Raw genomic sequence first — 19,411 nt, forward strand, 5'->3', positions numbered from 1 at the left:
CAACGCACCCTGGGAAGAGCTGGGGGTGAGGATGCGATGCCAAAACCCCGGGATTTTTGTGGGAAAAGCTGGAAAACCAGAGCTTTTCCAGATTTTGCGCTGCTCTCCGTGCAGGGCGGGGCCTTGGGGCGGGGCCGTGGAACGTTCTGGAAACACCCCGGCTAAATCAAAGCGGGAAACACGGATTTAACCACAAAACGAAGACTTAAAAAAAAACCCCAAAAAAACCCTCAAAACACCATCGGGACGAGCTTGGGACCTTCCCCAAGCTCCCAAAAATCCCTGGGGAATCTCCCGGGAGCATTCCCGGAGGGCGGCCGGGATCAACCTCATCTCCAGCTCGCCGAGCTCGGCATAATTGCGGGGAAAATCAAAAAAAACCCAAAAACCCCAAAAAACCCCTCAAAACACCATCAGGACGAGCTTGGGACCTTCCCTGAGCTCCCAAAAACCCCTGGGGAATCTCCCGGGAGCATTCCCGGAGGGCGGCCGGGATCAACCTCGTCTCCAGCTCGCCAAGCTCGGCATAATTGCGGGGAAAATCAAAAAAACCCCAAAAAAACCCCTCAAAACACCATCAGGACGAGCTTGGGACCTTCCCCGAGCTCCCAAAAATCCCTTGGGAATCTCCCGGGAGCTCTCCGGGATCGACCTCGTCTCCAGCTCGCCGAGCTCGGCATAATTGTGGGGAAAATCGCCGCGCACACGCTGAGCTCCGTAATTATCCGCCTCGTGTGCCAGGCTCGCCCTGCCCCCAGCACCTCTTGATTATGATGATGGTGGCTAATTTCATCCTCCTCATCCCGGGCATCTGGGCCCCCACCTGCTCTGAATATGCAAACGCCGCTGATTTGCTCCTCTCGGGGCCGTGGGGCAGGCGGGGAGGGGGAACCCGAACAAAGAAACCCCACAAAGAAACGCTCCCGGCGTCCCCCGGTGCCCGCCAGCGGCGAAATGTCGGGATTTCGGCCTAACACGGGGGTTTTAGTCCAAAATGGGGGGTTTTTACTCTAAAGTGTTGGGATTTCGGCCTAACACGGGGGTTTTAGTCCAAAATGGGGGGATTTTACTCTAAAATGTTGGGATTTCAGCCTAACGGGGGGGTTTTACTCCAAAATGTTGGGATTTCGGCCTAACATGGGGGTTTTACTCCAAAATGTTGGGATTTCGGCCTAACATGGGGGTTTTACTCCAAAACGAGGGGATTTTCCTCCAAAACATTGGGATTTTGGCCTAACGCGGGGGTTTTACTCCATAATGTTGGGGTTTCGGCCTAACATGGGGGTTTTACTCCAAAACGAGAGGATTTTCCTCCAAAACATCAGGATTTTGGCCTAAAAGGGGGAGTTTTATTCCAAAATGTTGGGATTTCAGCCTAACACGGGGCTTTTACTCCAAAATGTTGGGATTTCAGCCTAACAGGGGGGGATTTACTCCAAGACATCGGGATTTTCCTCCAAAACATCAGGATTTTGGCCTAACACGGGGGTTTTACTCCAAAATGTTGGGGTTTCGGCCTAAAAGGGGGCGTTTTATTCCAAAACGTTGGGATTTCGGCCTAACACGGGGGTTTACTCCAAAACATTGGGATTTCGGCCTAAAAGGGAGGGTTTTACTCCAAAATACTGGGATTTTGGCCTAACACAGGGGTTTTACTCCAAAATGTTGGGATTTTGGTCTAATGGGGGGGGTTTTACTCCAAAATGGGGGGATTTTCCTCCAAAATGGGGGGATTTTCCTCCAAAATGGGGGGATTTTCCTCTGAAACGCCAGGATTTTGGCCTAATGGATGGGTTTTACTCGAAAATGTCAGGATTTCAGGCCTAACAGAGGGGGTTTTAGTCCAAAATGGGGGGGATTTTCCTCCAAAACATGGGGATTTTGGCCAAAAGGGGGGATTTTCCTCCAAAACACTGGAATTTCGGCCTAACGGGGGGGTTTCACTCCAAAATGGGGGAGATTTTCCTCCAAAACACCGGGATTTCGGCCTAGCGGGGGGATTTCTGTGATTTTCCAAATGTGGGGACTTTGGCCTTACAGGGCACTTTTCCTGCTTTTCCCAAACGTGGTGTTTTTGGCCTTACAGAAGAATTTTCCCAGTTTTCCAAAGCGTGGAGATTCCAACCCCGCGGCCAAATTTCCATTTGGTTTCCCAAATGTGGGAATTTTAGGCCTCACGGCGGAATCTCCTCGGTTTTCCAAACTCAAAAATCCCAACCCCGCGGCCGGATTTCCCCGGTTTTCCAAACTCAAAAATCCCAACCCCGCGGCCGGATTTTCCCTGTTTTCCGCCATTCCCGCCTCCCTGCTGCCGCCGTTTGGGAATCGGCTCCTCGGGGAGGCGTCGGTCCCGCCGGGGCCGGACAGACGGACGGACGGACGGGATCCAGATGGGGACAGTGCCAGAGGCAGATGCTGACGGGCAGCGCAAACAAGGGCTCAGACTCCTGCTAATTCCCGCTGGCGTTTTTAAGCCCTCGCCATCCTCCCCCTCTGCTTTTCCCACCCTTTTTTCCCGTCTCTCCCTCAATTCTGAGCGCTCCCTTTATTTTATTTTTCCATTTTTTTTTTCTGATTATTATTATTTTATATTTTTTTTAATCCGTAGAAATTATTCGGAGGAATGAAACCTTCGGGGTAACGCTGGGACCAGCTCAGGTTTCTCTTTCCCTCCTTGCTTCCTTTCCCACCACCGATTTATTTATTAATTAATAAAAAAATCAATTAAAATATCTTTTTTTTTTTTCCTTTTTTTTATTAATTTTTTTTTGTTTGTTTCCCAGCTATGGAAGAAAATTGTGAATGGAAAAGGAGGAGGCCGGGCTGGATTAGAGCCACGGCCGAGGCGAAACAAAAGGAAAAAGAGAGAAAAAAAAAATCATCCTCGCTTGTTTTCCTTTGCCGCGGGGAATCCACGTGGGAAGGCGGGGAAAAAAAATAGGGAAAAAAAAAAAGTGGGAAGAGGAGAGATAAATCCTGCCTGGAAAAGATTTTTGGGAGATTTACGGCCCTGCCCTTCCCTCTGCTGCCCACCTGGATGGAAAACAGGGATACAGGGATGCTCAGGGAATCCTTTGGGATGCCAAATAATCGAGTTTTCCCCCCTTTTCCTCCATGGTTTTTAGGATTTTTCCCCTATTTTTCCCCTCCCTCTCGGGTTTATTTTCTCTCCTGCTCTGCTCATCCTCCTCCTCCCTCTCCCCCTTTCCCTTTTCCTTCTCCCCGCTGGATTTTCCCTCCCTGGCACCGGGAATTTCGGTGGCATTTCCTCATTTTTTATCTCAGGCCGAGCTGGAAATTCCATCCGGTGAGAAACCCGGGAATTCATCCCAAAATTTCCCTGCTCCAACACGCTCTGCCCACAGAGGAGCCAGGGTTAAAAAATAAATCCCATTTCTCCTCGATTTCCACCCAAAGCGGAGCCAAAGGGAAGCTCCGTTGCCATCAGCGTGTCCTATGTAGGTCAGAGTCAGGAATCCAGGATTCCGGCTGGGATTAAACCCCGGGAGCTTCTTCCCGGTGCCGGATAATTAAATATATTGGATATAAAAATAAATATCCACACCCCACCGCCATGAATATCAATATAATCCACACCCCGTGCATTTGTATATTTATATATTTATAATTCTAATTATCATTCCAGCCTGTTTTCTCGTTTCAGGTGGATTTTCGTGTTGCCCTGGAATTTATTCCTCTTCAAATATTCCAAATATTCCTGGTTTTAAACAAAGCAATCCCAGCAACTCCCCCAGAAAACACCCGGGGGTTTTTCTGCCGAGTTCCCGCAGGGTATTCCCAAATTTCCTTCGTTTGTTTTATGAGGAAAGCGGGGGGAAAAAAAAGGGAAATATTTTCCTGATAAATATAGATGTATATAAAATATCCCAAAGAGATTTCTTTTTCCCTGTGCAGATTCCTTTTTTTTTCCAGGGGTTTTCCAGGTTCTAAACATCCCCTGGCTCAGGTGGATAAATCCCAGCTTGGGGTGAGCGGACAGACACTGGAAAAATGTGGGAAAAAAACATTAATTCCCAGTTGGAAAAAAAAAAAAAATCTTATTTTTTGCAAGTTGGAGTCTCCTTCAATCCTCAATTCTTTCCCAAAATCCCAAAAAAACCCTGGGGGAAATCCCAAAAAAAGCTTCACCCACCCCTGCCCATCCAAGAGCAGCAGCAGGCCAGGAAATAAAACTGGAATATTGGGAATTTGAGGATCAGAAAGGCTCAAAACTTTTTATTTTTATTTATTTTTAGGGAATTAATTTGGGATCCATTTCCTGCTTTTGATTTGGGTCGAAATCCCGGATTCGGATCCGCTCCAATCCCTGCGGATTTTTTGGGTTTTTTGGGAGGGGACGAACGGCCACAACCGTTGGCCAAGGATGGAACCAGCGGGAAAAGGGATGGGAAGGAGCTGGATTTAATTGGGATTCAGGAAGAGCTCTGGGGGCAGAGAGGTGAGGGGGGAATGGCGGAAAAATTGGGGGAAAATTGGGAGAGATCTGGGGGGAAATTGGGGAAAAATCAGGGAAGAATTGGGGGAAAATGGAGGGAAAATTGGGGGGGAAACGGAGGGAAAATTGGAGGGAAAATGAGGGAAAGTTGGGGGAAAATTGGGGGGAAAATGGTGGAAAACTGGGGAAAAATGGGGGAAAAATGGGGGGAAAATGGTGGAAAATTGGGGGAAAAATGGGGGGAAATTGGGGAAAAATTAGAGGAAAATTGGGGCAAAGTTGGGGAGATTGGGGAAAAATTAGAGGGAAATTGGGGAAAAGTTGGGGAAAAAAATAGGGGAAAATTGGAGGGAAAATTTGGGAAAATTTGAAGAAAAAATTGGGGAAAATTTGGGGAAAAAACCAAGGAAAACAGGGGGGAAAAAAGGGAAGGGAGGGCGAGGGGGTGAGAAGAAAGAGAAAAAAGGGAACCTCGTGATGAGCACCCGGCTGGGGAGGAGAGGGAAGGGAGGAGGGGGGGGGTTGATGGCTTAATTACCATATTCAAATCTAATTAATTCCCCTTTGCATAAAAAGGCCAGGCCCGGGCGTGGGAGCGGCCTTGCAGATGGCGTCTCAGGCTGAGCTCCATCTTGGGAACGCCGGCCATCTTAGAGAGAGGAGACGCGCCAGGAGGAGGAAGAGCAGCAGGAGGAGGAGGAGGAGGATGAGGAGGAGGAAGAGGAGGGGGAGGATGAGGAAGGGGATGAGGGGGAGGATGAGGAAGGGGATGAGGAGGAGGAAAAGAGGGAGAAGGAGGAGGGTGATGAAGAGGAGGATGAGGATGATGAGGAGGAGGAGGAGCAGTAGGAGAAGGAGGAGGAGGATGAGGAAGAGGAAGAGGATGAGGAGGAGGAGGGTGATGAAGAGGAGGGGGAGGATGAGGAGGAACAGTAGGAGGAGGAGGAGGAGGAGGAGGAGGAAAAGCAGGAGGAGGATGAGGAGCAAAAGAGGAAGAAGGAGGAGGATCCAGGAGGATGAGGATGAGGATGAGGAAGAGGATGATGAGGAGGAAAAGCAGGAGAAGGAGGAGGAGGAGGATGAGGAGGATGAGGAGGAAAAGTGGGAGAAGGAGAAGGGTGACGAAGAGGAGGATGAGGAGGAGGAAAAGCAGGAGGAAAAGCAGGAGAAGGGAAAGGATGAGGATGATGAGGAAGAGGATGATGAGGAGGAACAGTGGGAGAAGGAGGAGGAGGATGAAGAGGAGGAAAAGCAAGAGGAGAATGAGGAGCAAAAGAGGAAGAAGGAGGAGGATGAAGAGGATGAGGAGGAAGAGGAGGATGAGGAGGATGAGGAGGATGAGGAGGATGAAGATGAGGTCGCTCTGCCCACAGCACGGAGCAGCTGCTGAGGGCACCCAGCGGGCACCACCCAGCCCCGTGGTGGCCTTGGAGGGTTAAAAGCAGGGAATGAGGGAAAAATGTGGGGAAAGTTTGGAATTTGAGGGTTTTGAGGCCTGTCAGGCCCAGCTGGGCCTCCCAAACCTGAGCTCATCACAGCCTTGGAGGGTTAAAAGCAGGAAATGAGGGGAAAATGTGGGATAAGTTTGGGAATTTGAGGGGTTTAAGGCCTGTCAGGCCCAGCTGGGGATCCCAAATCTACCCCTGTGGTGGCCTTGGAGGGTTAAAAGCTGGGAATGAGGGAAAAATATGGGAAAATTTTGGAATTTGAGGGTTTTGAGGCCTGTCAGGCCCAGCTGGGCCTCCCAAACCTGAGCTCATCACGACCTTGGAGGGTTAAAAGCAGGGAATGAGGGAAAAATATGGGAAAAGTTTGGGAATTTGAGGGGTTTGAGGCCTGTCAGGCCCAGCTGGGGATCCCAAATCTACCCCTGTGGTGGCCTTGGAGGGTTAAAAGCTGAGAATGAGGGAAAAATGTGGGATAAGTTTGGGAATTTGAGGGGTTTGAGGCCTGTCAGGCCCAGCTGGGCCTCCCAAACCTGAGCTCATCACGACCTTGGAGGGTTAAAAGCAGGGAATGAGGGAAAAATATGGGAAAAGTTTGGGAATTTGGGGGTTTTGAGGCCTCTCAGGCTCAGCTGTGGGTCCCAAATCCGTCCCCACGCTGATGGGACAGAGCCGATCCCAATCCTGAAGGTGGACATGGGAATTTCCATCCCCAGGGACGAATGAGGAATAACCCACAGAAAAATCCCATCCCCATCTCCCACAGCTGATCCCACATTTCCACCAGGAAAATCCAACCCCATCCCCTCCCTCATTTTTTTGGGGGGAGGAGGAAAAAAATCGGGATAATTTCCCTCATCCCCCTCCCCGCCGCCACCGCGTATTTGGGATGAAACAAAAATAAAAACCTTCCCGGCTGCCAGGCTCACCCCGGGAAAGGTGAAAGTTATTTTTCCTAATGTTTTGGACAGCTCGGCTGTCACGTGGAATAAAAAAAAAAATCCAACTTGGAGGAGGGAGGGCCGCAGGGGATGTGGATTTTCTCCCTTGACTGATTCCCAAGGATGGGGTGAGCTGCGGCTGCGGCTGCTGCAGGGTTCTGCTCATCCCAACCCCCTTCCCCACACCGGGAGATGAGGCTGGAACCCCAAAAACAGCTCCCAGGAGCGGTTAAATCCCAGGAAAAGCTGGGTTGGGATGGAGCAGGTGCAGGTGGGGGGAGATGGAAGGGAATTCTCTTTTTTTAGGAGGGTTAAAGGATGGGGTTGAGTCACTGCGGGGAGTTTTGGGGTGTAAATGAAAAGGGAAATTGGGTTTTGGGATCCCAAACTGCTCGGTTTTCCAGCAGCTCAGGGAGGGGTGGGATGGGAATGTTTCCAAAGAGGAATGTAAATAAAATGGGGATAAAAATGGGGTTTTTCCCCTCTCAGACGAAACAACGGGAAAAGGATCAGGATGGAGCCTCACAGCTCCTCCCTGATCCCCCCAAATCCCTGCTGGAGAGAGCCCGGGGGGAGATTCCACATGGAAAACCCAGTTCTGGCTGGTTGGGCCTTCAGGAAAGGAGAGAAAAGGAGGAAAAACCCCAAACTTACCCCATCCAGGAGAGGGGAGGCGTCGAGGTTCCTCGGGAGAGCGAAGGCGGCATCCCGGTGATCTCAAAGGGATGGGATCGGAGCAGCCCAGCCCCTACAGACCCCAAAGAGCCTTTCCCAGCTCCCAAGGGCAGGAAATTCCAGTCCACGGCAGCTCCCGGGGCTGCTCCATCCGTGGATTTCCATGGATGAAGGAAATGTGGGATGTGGGGTCTTCCCAAGGCTCCGGATCTTCCATCCCGTCCCTGTTCCCGGAGAGGGATGGGGCTGGATCGGGGTGGTCAGGGCGAGGCGGGGGGTTCTGCTCTGCAAAAGATGGAATGAGGGGTTCTGTCAGCTCCAAATCCTCCTGGATCACCCCAAACTCTCACTGATCACCTCCAAATCCTCCTGGATCACCTTCAAACCCTGATTGATCACCTCCAGATCCTCCTGGATCACCTTCAAACCCTGATTGATCACCTCCAAATCCTCCTGGATCATCTCCAGACTCTCATTGATCACCTCAAACCCTGATTGATCACCTCCAAATCCTCCTGGATCACCTTCAAATCCTCCTGGATCACCTTCAAATCCTCCTGGATCACCTCCAAATCCTCCTGGATCACCCCAAACTCTCATTGGTCACCTCAAACCCTGATTGATCACCTCCAAATCCACTGATCACCCCAAACTCTCACTGATCAGCTCCAAATCCTCCTGGATCACCCCAAACTCTCATTGGTCACCTCAAACCCTGATTGATCAAATCCTCATGGATCACCCCAAACTCTCATTGATCACCTCAAACCCTGACTGATCACCTCCAAATCCTCCTGGATCACCCCAAACCCTCATTGATCATCTCCAAACCCTCTCCAATCACCTCCAAACCCACTGATCACCCCAAACTCTCATGGGTCACCCCAAACCACACCAATCCCAGGCCCCAGTTTGGTGCCAGGTTTCTGTTTGACCCCTTCAGTGGGATCTGGAGAGGCTCCGTCACCCCACAGACCCCACAAACCCCGCTGAACTCAGTTATTGGCCTTTTTATCCCCAAAACCACAGATTTTATCATCCTTTTGACCCCCAAACCCAGAGGTTTTTCCCGCCTTTTGATCCCTAAAACCACAGGGATGATTTTTATCAGCCTTCTTCTCCCCCAAATCAGCCTTTTTACCCCCAAAACCACCAGTTTTATCAGCCTTATCCCCCAAATCAGCCTTTTTACCCCCAAAACCACCAGTTTTATCAGCCTTATCCCCTAAATCAACCTTTTTACCCCCAAAACCACCAGTTTTATCAGCCTTATCCCAAAACCACCAGTTTTATCAGCCTTATCCCCCAAATCAGCCTTTTTACCCCCAAAACCACCAGTTTTATCAGCCTTATCCCAAAACCACCAGTTTTATCAGCCTTATCCCCCAAATCAGCCTTTTTACCCCCAAAACCACCAGTTTTATCAGCCTTATCCCCAAATCAACCTTTTTACCCCCAAAACCACCAGTTTTATCAGCCTTATCCCAAAACCACCAGTTTTATCAGCCTTCTTATCCCCAAATCAACCTTTTTACCCCCAAACCCACAGCGAGGGGCGCCAGGTGACGACCCCAACCCACCGCACCCCGCTTGACCCCAAAACCTTCCCAACGGGAACAGAGACCCCAAAACCTCCTTTGGGGTGGGGGTTTGGGGTGAGCCGATGGCCAAGCAGGGAGAGCTGGGTTTGGGGTGGGGTAGGGGGTGACAAACACCCCAAAAAGGGACACCCAGGGGGGGTTCAGCCACAATGGGGCCATTGAGGGCCCCAGACACAATAGGGGCGGCCCCTCCTCGGGGATAACGGGGCCGGACTTTGTGGTCAGTCAGGAGCCGCCAGGACACGGCCGCAGCCCCGGGAGGGGCCGGCATTGGCCTTGCTCGGCCTCGCTGTCCCAGCCTTTGGGGTTTTTTTGGGGGTTTTTTGTTTTGGGGTGGTGCCAGGGCTCAGAGCTTGTCCTTGCTGGTGGGGGATGCGCTGGGTGGGGGTGGCGGAGGGGTCTGTGCCCGCTGGTACTTGTGGTTCTGTCCCCATCCTGGTTCTGTCACCCGGACTCTCTTGGCCCTGTCCCCATCCTGGTTCTGTCACCCAGCCACTTCTGGCCATGTCTCCATCCTGTTCCTGTTCCCCAGCCCTTTGTGTCCCTGTCCCATCCCTGTCCCTGTCCCATCTCTGTCCCTGTTCCTGTCCCTGTCCCTGTCCCATCTCTGTCCCTGTTCCTGTCCCTGTCCCTGTCCCATCTCTGTCCCCCAGCCCTTTCTGGCCCTGTCCCTGTCCCAGTCCTGGCTCTGTCCCCCAACCCCTTGTGTCCCTGTCCTATCTGTGTCCCTCAGCCCCTCGTGTCCCTGTCCCTGTCCTGTCCCTGTCCCCCAGCCCCTGTCCTTGTCCTGGCTCTATCCCCCAGCCTGTCCCTGTCCTCCAGCCCCTCGTGTCCCTGTCCCTGTCCTGGCTCTGTCCTGGTTGTGTCCCCCAGCCCCTTGTGTCCCTGTTCCCATCCCATCTCTGTCCCCCTATCCCTGTCCCCATCCTGTCTGTGTCCCCAGCCCCTCGTGTCCCTGTCCTGTCCCTGTCCCATCCCCATCCTGTCCCTGTCCCTGTCCCATCCGTGTCCCCAGCCCCTCGTGTCCCTGTCCCCATCCTGTCCCTGTCCCCCAGCCCCTCATGTCCCTGTCCTGACCCTGTCCCTGTCCCCATCCCCATTCTGTCCCTGTCCCATCTGTGTCCCCAGCCCCTCAACCCCCCCAGCCCCCATTCCCGGGGGAATGGGATCAGCAGAACCTCCAGGAGATTAATTCCCGGCTGCCTGGCTCGTGCTGGCCCAGCGTGCGGGGCGGCGCTCGGGATAATCCCCGACTTCGGCGGAGCCGCAGCCGCAAAGACCGGGATTAGTAAGAACCGGGCTTTAATTTCAGCAGGTCCCTTCTCCTGCAGCATTCCCGATCCCACACCAGGAATAGGGGAGCTCTCTGAGCCTCCAGGATGGGGAAAACCAGCCCTGGAATCATCCAGCCGGGAAAAACAGCGAATTCCAGTGCAGCTGGGCATCCAGGGATGTGTGGGTACGCACGTGATCCCAAAAATTCTCTGGGAGCAAACCCCTGAGCAAAGCTGAGCTGGAAATTGGGATTATTCACTAAAAAACCTGTTCTGGGCACTGCCTATTTATCCTGGAGTTTGGGACAGGGGTTTGGACTGCTGAGATTTGGGGTTTTGGGCTCAAGATTGGGCTGATCCTGGGATTCTGGGATCCTGGGATTCTGTGAATGCTGATATTTAAGGAAAAGGTGGAATTCCGTTCCCCTAAATTTTAACCCGGGAAAAGCCCGAAATCCCATGGCACCAGGAGCAGGCTCATCCCAGTGCTCCAGCAGCATCCCGGGGTTCCCACCCCACACCGAATGACATTTCGAGGTGACAACAGCACGAGCCTGGAGGTGACACCTCAGGAGCACAGAACATTTTCCTGATGGTTTTTAGGGTGTAGGATGAGCCCCTCAGCGGATTCAATCCCAACCCCACATCCCTCCTTTCCCAAACATTTTCCTGAGGATTTTTAGGGTTCAGATTCCTGTTTAGGATGAGCCCCTCAGTGAGTTCAATCCTGATCCCACATCCTTCTTTTCCAGAACATTTTCCTGATGTTTTTAGGGTGTAGAACGAACCCCTCAGCGGGTTCCAGCCCGACCCCACATCCCTCTTTTCCACAACATTTTCCTGATGGTTTTGGGGTGTCGAACGAACCCCTCAGCGGGTTCCACCCCGACCCCACACCCCGGGCGCTGCGGGGCCGAGCCGGGCGGCTCCGGGGAGAAGCGGCGGGGTCCGAGGGGATGATTAGGGTGGCCCGCGGAGTAATTATCTCATTGGGCAACTAATACCCTTTCAAGCGGAGCGGGGTGGGCAAGTATTGTTCGGGCTGAGGGATTACATCAACCCGCCGGAGCAGACAATGTGCTCCCCCTGGGAAGAGGCAGCTCAGCCCCAGGGGGAGAGGAGGGAGGCAGCGGCCGGAGCTGTCTCAATTAGCGACTGTCCCGCCGAGGAACAGGGTGGCGGGGGCTCCTCGGGGGGCCTGGGGGGGATGTTCGGCATCCTTAACCCTTCCAGGGGATTCCAGCCCTGCGGGGACAGCGAGATGCCAGCAGGGCTGGATGTGGTCCCCTCCTCCTCCTCCTCCCCGCGGTGCGGGAAGAAAACCCGGCCTTGTTTTCGCCTTTTTTTTCTTTATTTTAATCTCCTTTTTCGTCTCCCGCCAGCACAATTCCAGCCCTTTCCAACCTCTCTCCGCCACCTCATCCTTGTTTTGGGTTGGGGACAGCGGCGTTATCCTCATCCCCGATCCCAAAAAAAACACCCAGAGAGGAGGAGGAAGGATGACAAGAAGCCCAGCAACAACCCCGGGGAGCGCTGCAGCTCCTCCGCATCCCCAGCGGCCCCAGCAGGGGCTGGCCAGGGGCTGGGGACAGTTTTGGTGGCCACTCAGGCGTGAGGCCACCGCGCCAGGTTAGCGGCGGGGCGAGGGGCCGGCTCCACCTGGCCCTCGCCATCCGTGGGGTGATTAAACACGGGGCTCCCAGCTGCCATACATTTTTAAATAAATGAATAATACATAGCGGGGGTGATAAATAAATAACGGCCGTACATTTGAACTTAGCCTCTGAGAAAATCCTTTTAGTTCAAAAGGAGCGGGGCGCTCGGAAAGGGGAGCCCATGCATTTTGAATGGGCTGCCATCGAGTGTCAGGGCTTGGCGAGGGAGACGAAGGGGGCAGGGAGGGAAGAGGGAAAAAATCCCGGCCCCGACAGCTCGAGGAGGGGCCCCGAGCAGCGGTGGCACCGCCAGGCTGCGGGTGCTGAACCTTCGTGGAGGATGAGGAGGGTGAGAGAGGAGCTCGGGTCCCTCAAAGCCAGGAGCTGCCGATAGAAGAGGTTCCCGGCCCCATAAAGAGTGGGGTGGCACCGGGAGGTGACCCGGAGAAATCCGAGGGGATTGAGGTGTGAGGGAAGGGGTGGAAGGGCTGGGAAGCCGGGCCTGGATGGAGCAGGGAGGGGATGAGGCAGAGGAAGGTGGGGGATGAAGGTGAGGAATCGTTTTGGGGGTAACCCCAGGCCAGAGGAACTGTGGGGAGGACTGGGAATGACTCTGAGGCTGCCCCAAAGCCCTGAGTGGGGTGGTTGGGGTCACACGTCTGGCACGTGGCACTGGGACCATGCAGAGCTGTGACATGGATGTCCCTGCAGTGTCCTGAGCATCCCTGAGGATCTCTGAGCCACGAATCCCTCAAATCCCACAAATCCTGAGCATTCCCAAGGATCTCTGAGTCATGAACCCACAAATCCCACAAATCCTGGCCATTCCCGAGGATCTCTGAGCCATGAACCCACAAATCCCACAAATCCTGGCCATTCCCGAGGATCTCTGAGCCATGAACCCACAAATCCCACAAATCCTGAGCATTCCCAAGGATCTCTGAGCCATGAACCCACAAATCCCACAAATCCTGGCCATTCCCGAGGATCTCTGAGTCATGAACCCAGAAATCCCACAAATCCTGGGCATTCCCGAGGATCTCTGAGCCATGAACCCACAAATCCCACAAATCCTGAGCATTCCCAAGGATCTCTGAGCCACAAATCCCACAAATCCTGAGCATCCTCATGGATCTCTGAGCCATGAACCCACAAATCCTGAGCATTCCCAAGGATCTCTGACCCACAAATCCCACAAATCCTGGCCATCCCCGTGGATCTCCAGGCCATCCCCAGCACCACACGTGTCCCTCAGACACGTCACACCTGCCCTGGCTGTGCCCAGGTGTGTCCTGGCCATATCCCAACCATCCACACCCGCATCCCGGCCATCCCAGCCCAGGATCTCACCGGGATTTGTCTCCTCACCTTTTTCCAAACCCCGGGAACTCGAATTCCTCGGGCAATCCGTGGCCTCTGCCTGGCTGGGCTAAGTGGCTATTGATTTATTAGGCTGTAACTTAGGGCAGAACTCGTTTTAAAACGAGCTCGTGGCCAAACCCGGGCACGAGAGGAAACACAAACTGATTTATCCGTGCCCAGCCCGGGCTGGCAGCACCGCGGGATCAGCCCTGGAATGGGGATTGGGAAGGGGGAGCTCTCTCAGCCTCTGTGGGGGCTGCAGGGCATCCCTGAACCCCCACATCAGCCCCCCAGAGCCCCCCAGGGCTGGCTGGAGGGGATGGGGGCAGAGAGGGCAGGGTGGGGTAAAAGGACTTGGTGGCATTGGGACCAGGGGGACCCCACTGGCAGCCCCTAAACCACCCCAAAACTCCCCCTTTGGGGTCTGAGCCCCTCCCCAGAGCTGGGGGCTGTGGGGACAGGGGTCCCCTGGGCTGTGGGGACAGGGACGGTGGCAGCAAGGGAAGGGTTTTGCCATCACTGTGTTGGTCCCATCACTCTGAGACCCCACTTGGAGCCCCAAAGCCACCCCAAAACTCCTCATTTAGGAGCTGAACCCCACTTGGAGCACCAAACCCACCCCAAAACTCCTCATTTAGGAGCTGAACCCCACTTGGAGCACCAAACCCACCCCAAAACTCCTCATTTAGGGCCTGAGAGCCACAAACCAGGCAGGGCTGAACCCACCCTCCCCTCACCACCAGCAAAACCCCCCCAGCTCCACCTTGGCCACCGCATCCATCGGCTCCAAGGATGCCACAGCCGGCACAGGGGGGGAATTTCCATCTTCCCCCCAATCCAGCATCCCCCTGAGGGGGAAATTTCCTTCATCCCCTCAATGGGGGAAATTTCCATCGTCCCCCAAGCCAGCATCCCCCAGAGTGGGGAATTTCCTTCATCCCCCAACCCAGCGTCCCCCCAAGGAGGAAATTTCCTTCATCCCCCAGTGGGGGAAATTTCCAGCATCCCCCCAACCCAGCATCCCCCCGAGGAGGAAATTTCCTTCATCCCCCCCATCCTCAGCATCCCCTCAATGGGGGAAATCTCCATTCTCCCCATCCTCAGCATCCCCTCAGTGGGGGAAATCTCCATTCTCCCCAACCCAGCATCCCTCAGTGGGGGAAATCTCCACACTCCCCAACCCAGCATCCCCCCAAGGGAGAAATTTCCTTCATCCCCCCATCCTCAGCATCCCTCAGTGGGGGAAATCTCCACACTCCCCATCCTCAGCATCCCCTCAGTGGGGGAAATCTCCACACTCCCCAACCCAGCATCCCCCCGAGGGGGAAATCTCCACACTCCCCATCCTCAGCATCCCCTCAGTGGGGGAAATCTCCATTCTCCCCACCCTCAGCATCCCTCAGTGGGGGAAATCTCCACACTCCCCATCCTCAGCATCCCCTCAATGGGGGGAATTTCCATTCTCCCCACCCTCAGCATCCCTCAGTGGGGGAAATCTCCATTCTCCCCATCCTCAGCATCCCCTCAATGGGGGAAATCTCCATCCTCCCCTAACCCAGCAACCCACAGTGGGGAAAATTTCCATCCTCCCCTCAATGGGTGAAATTTCCACCCTCCCCATCCCCAGCATCCCCCAGAGGGGGGAATTTCCATCTTTCCCCCCCTGCCAGCATCCCCCACCCCTCTCCACCAGCTGAGTCCCGGGTGTCCGACCCCCGCCAGGTCCCATCTGCGGGGCCCGGCGCATTCCTGCGAGCCGGCCCCGGCGCAGCAGCTGCCGGCCACAACCGCGATCGCCGCCGTCGCGGCCGCTCGTCTTGACCTTGTCGGTCAGGTGTCGGGAAAAACCGAGAGGAAGGGAGGGGCTGGGGGAAGGGATGGAAAAATAAAACGATAAAATTTAACGGTAATAATAATAATAATAATAATAAATTAAAAAAAAAAAAAAAAAGCGGGGGAAAAAAAAAAAAATAAAACAACAAAATAAACAAACCCAACCCCTCCCCGCCAGCCGCCGCACGGGGAGGGTTTTAATGCAGCGGGGGAAACATAATGGGGCCGGCTGGGGGGAGAGAAATTAGTGTCAGTGTGTGTGTGTGCCTTAAACAAACCTGCGCCGGGGTGACGTGAATGAGGGCACAGCCTGTGTGTGTATTAGTGATGGGATCTGACCTCGCTGGGAGGGCTCCTTCCCTCGCTCCGCTCCTCTGGGCGTGGGAAAAAGGCCTGGGCTCTTTTCACAGCTGTTCTCGCTGCTGCACTGAGCTAATGGAGGGGCTGCCCGGCTCCCCTCCCTCTTCTCCCCCATCCCCTCCCCGGCCGCCTTTTCAGGCAAAAAAAAAAAAAAAAAAAAAAAAAAAACTTAAAAAAGAAAAAACCAACAACAAAAAAAAAAAAAAAAAACGAAAAACCAACCCCCTTTTCACAAGTCGCTTAAAAACACACCTCATTGTTCGCATTGAAACGCGGGCCCGGCTCCAGCGCGGCTGCACACGCGTGTGCAAGGCCGGGGGTGCACGCGTGCGGCCCCGCCGAGCCTCGGGAAGAGCGGCCGGTGCGGGGGTTTGAGCCCTAAAGTGAGGTCGGGGGGATGTGGGGAGGTTCCTCCTCTCCCGGTTTGGCCCCTGGTGTGGCAAGTGTTTTGTTTTTGGGGTTTGGAAGTGAGGTTTGGGAAGTGGAGGTGCCCGGGGTTGGTTTGAGGGTGTAGAGAGGGGATGCAGGGGTGGTGGTGCTGATGTTGTCCAGGACACGGCCATGGGGACCCCAAAAATCCCCATCCTTCACTCCACACCACACCACAGCCATGGGGACCCCAAAAATCCCCGTCCTTCACTCCACACCACACCACAGCCATGGGGACCCCAAAAATCCCCATCCTTCACTCCACACCACAGCCATGGGAACCCCAAAAATCCCCGTCCTTCACTCCACACCACACCACAGCCATGGGGACCCCAAAAATCCCCATCCTTCACTCCACACCACAGCCATGGGAACCCCAAAAATCCCTGTCCTTCACTTCAGTCCACACCGCAGTGATGGGAACCCCAAAAATCCCCGTCCTTCACTTCAGTCCACAGCACAGCCATGGGAACCCCAAAATACCCATCACATCTCAGCCATGGGAACCCCAAAAATCCCCATCACTCCACACCACAACCACGGGAACCCCAAAAATCCCCATCCTTCATTCCATTCCACACCTCAGCCATGAGGATCCCAAAATCCCCGTCCTTCACTCTACACCACACCACACCACAACAACAGGGACCCCAAAAATCCCTGTCCTTCACTCCACTCCACACCACAGCCATGGGGACCCCAAAATCCCCATCACATCTCAGCCACGGGGACCCCAAAAATCCCCGTCCTTCACTTCAGTCCACAGCACAGCCATGGGGACCCCAAAAATCCCCATCACTCCACACCACAACCATGGGAACCCCAAAAATCCCTGTCCTTCACTTCGGTCCACACCACAACCACGGGGACCCCAAAAATCCCCGTCCTTCACTCCACTCCACACCCCAACCCCACATTTGTTCCACACCCCGCGTTTGATGCTCCGGGATCGAATATTCCACATCAAATCCCCGCCCGGCACACGACGCGAAGGAATTCCCGTGGGACGGGGCGGTCCAGCCCCATCACACCTCGATGCCCCGGTACCCTCACCCCACAGATCGCCCCAAACCCCTCTCCGAGCTGCGTAGAAACCCAAGACTTGTGGAAAACAATAACCGGGATCAGCCCTCGCCCCGTTTCCCTGGGAATTAGGGCAGAGAAGTCTGGGCTGGGCCTCGCGGGGCCGGCAGAGCTGGGGGACGGCGGCGCAGCCCCGTTATTCCCATTCCCATTCCCAACATTTTCCCCTCTTTGCCAACACCACAGCAACACCAGGCTCGTGCTTTCCATTAAAAATAAACAAACGCATTTCTGGTGGCGGAGGAACCCTCACAAACCCCATCCCCGAAACCTCCCTTCCCATTCCTTATTTTTATTTTCAATCTCTCCGCGTTGGTTTTTTTCCCCCGCTTTCCGACGGCGGGACGGACGCACGGACGCGGCGACGTCCTCGGGTGCTTTTCCCAGCTGACCTTTCCCCGCCGTTTCTGATCAGATCCTTTGTGACAAAAGCGGGGCCATCGCACACCTTCCGCCCTCGCCGCGCGCCGGGCGCGGGGACATCGCCACGAGCGAGTCCCTGTCACCGGCGATTAGGGCCGAGAAGGTCCCCGCCGCCACCGCGCTCTTTCCGCATGAGCACCGGCGCTGGTGCCGGGCCGGGGGGTGCCCCGAGCTCGCCGTTCACGGATGGGAATCCATTTTCCCGGGAATGGGAAAGGCGGGAGCCGCCGTTGGGGTGCGATGAGGGCCGGGGACGTGCGTGACCTACATTCGGGGGATGCCGGGCCCGGTGCGCCAAAGGGCCCCAGGGGATCTCCCGGGGGGATTCCTGGAGTGGGGAATGGGATGTTCCAGCCACCCGTCCTTGGGTTTGGGGTTGGGTTTGGGTATTGATTTCAGTTTGGGTTGGGGTTGGGTTGGGGTTGGGTTTGGGTTTGGGTTTTAATTTGGATTCAGATTTGGGTTTGGGTTTGGGTTTGGGTTTGGGTTTTAATTTGGATTCAGATTTGGGTTTGGGTTTGGGTTTGAGTTTGGATTCAGATTTGGGTTTGGGTTTGGGTTTGGGTTTGAGTTTGGATTTGGATTTGGGTTTGGGGCTGGATTTGGGTGTGGATTTGGGTATGGGGTTGGATTTGAGTTTGGATTTGGATTTGGGTTTGGGTTTGGATTTGGGTTTGGGTTTGGGGTTGGATTTGGGTGTGGATTAGCGTATGGGGTTGGATTTGAGTTTGGGTTTGGGTTTGGGTTTGGATTTGGGTTTGGGTTTGGGTTTGGATTTGGGTGTGGGTTTGAGTCTGGATATTGATTTCGGTTTGGGTTTGAGTTTGAGTATTAATTTGGGTTTGGGTTTGGATTTGGATTTGGATTTGGAGGGAGGGACAAAGCACAGCCACCCCAAAGCCACGTCCTGAGTGTCACTGACCCCTCAATCCCATCCCTACCACAGGCCGAGCTCCTGCTCCACTCATTTTCCAATATTCCCATCACCCTGAACATTCCCGGCAGCTCCCTCCACATCCAGGCCCTGCTTCCCGATATTCCCGTTTTTCCCGGCTGGTTTGGGCTTCCCCGCCCAGCGCAGCCCTGGAGTTTCCATAGAAACACGAAGATATTAAACTGTAAATAATAATTTCTCCATAAAAAAAAACTAAATTAAAAACCAGGGTGAGAACGCCTGACTCCAGCATGTGGGGCTGGGAATAAATATCCAAGGAACAGATCCCAGAATCCTTGGGAACTGATCCTTCTGGAAGCAGATCCCGTTGTCCTGGGGCTCTATTCCTGCATTTGGGGTCTCAACCACCACAGCTGGGTTCAGATCCCATCCCTCCAGCACTGCCAGAGAGTTTCCCACCTCTCCCTCCTCCTCCTCCTCCTCCTCCTCCTCCTCCTCTTCCAGCCCCTGATTTATCCAGGCTGGAATCTCCATCCATAAAAATTATCAGCTGAGGAGCCGGCCCGGGGTAAATAACCGGGAACTTCTCCAGCGCCGTGACACCAACCCGACGTCAGGAATTGTTATCAGGGCTCTGCTGATTCCTAAACTTCCACCCATCCCTGGTTTTCCCATTCCCTGCATCCCAGGGAAATGGTTTTTGTCCGGGATTTACACCCTTTTAAGAGGGATTTTTATTTTTTTTTTTTTTTTACCATAAATGACCTTTTTATTTTTATTTCTTGTCAGGGTGAAAAATCGCCCTTTTGGGGTGGGAAATGTCAGGGCTGGAGGGTGGAGCAGGGATGGGGAAATTCGGGATTTGAGGTGGAAATCGAGGTTTTGGGAACTTTGGGAATAACGCTGGTGGTGCAGACAGCTCCAAAGTCAATTCCCGCCACCCATTCCCGATGAAAACCGGGATATGGCACTGCCAGGA

At 54.1% G+C, this 19,411-nt stretch overlaps 1 long non-coding RNA gene across 1 annotated transcript in view; it reads right to left on the reverse strand.

Moving 5' to 3' along the window:
* LOC148182502 (uncharacterized) overlaps nt 1–19,411 on the reverse strand; it is a 40,096-nt gene that overhangs the window by 7,506 nt on the left and 13,179 nt on the right. The window contains exon 3 of the long non-coding RNA XR_015774637.1: nt 7,497–7,802. This is a non-coding gene — a long non-coding RNA (uncharacterized LOC148182502). The remainder of the gene's footprint in view (nt 1–7,496; nt 7,803–19,411) is intronic.

This window comes from Pseudopodoces humilis, chromosome 28 (assembly GCF_049639895.1).
Source record: "Pseudopodoces humilis isolate 2021_Gansu_Grassland_sample_001 chromosome 28, ASM4963989v1, whole genome shotgun sequence".
NCBI classification, from domain to species: domain Eukaryota; kingdom Metazoa; phylum Chordata; class Aves; order Passeriformes; family Paridae; genus Pseudopodoces; species Pseudopodoces humilis.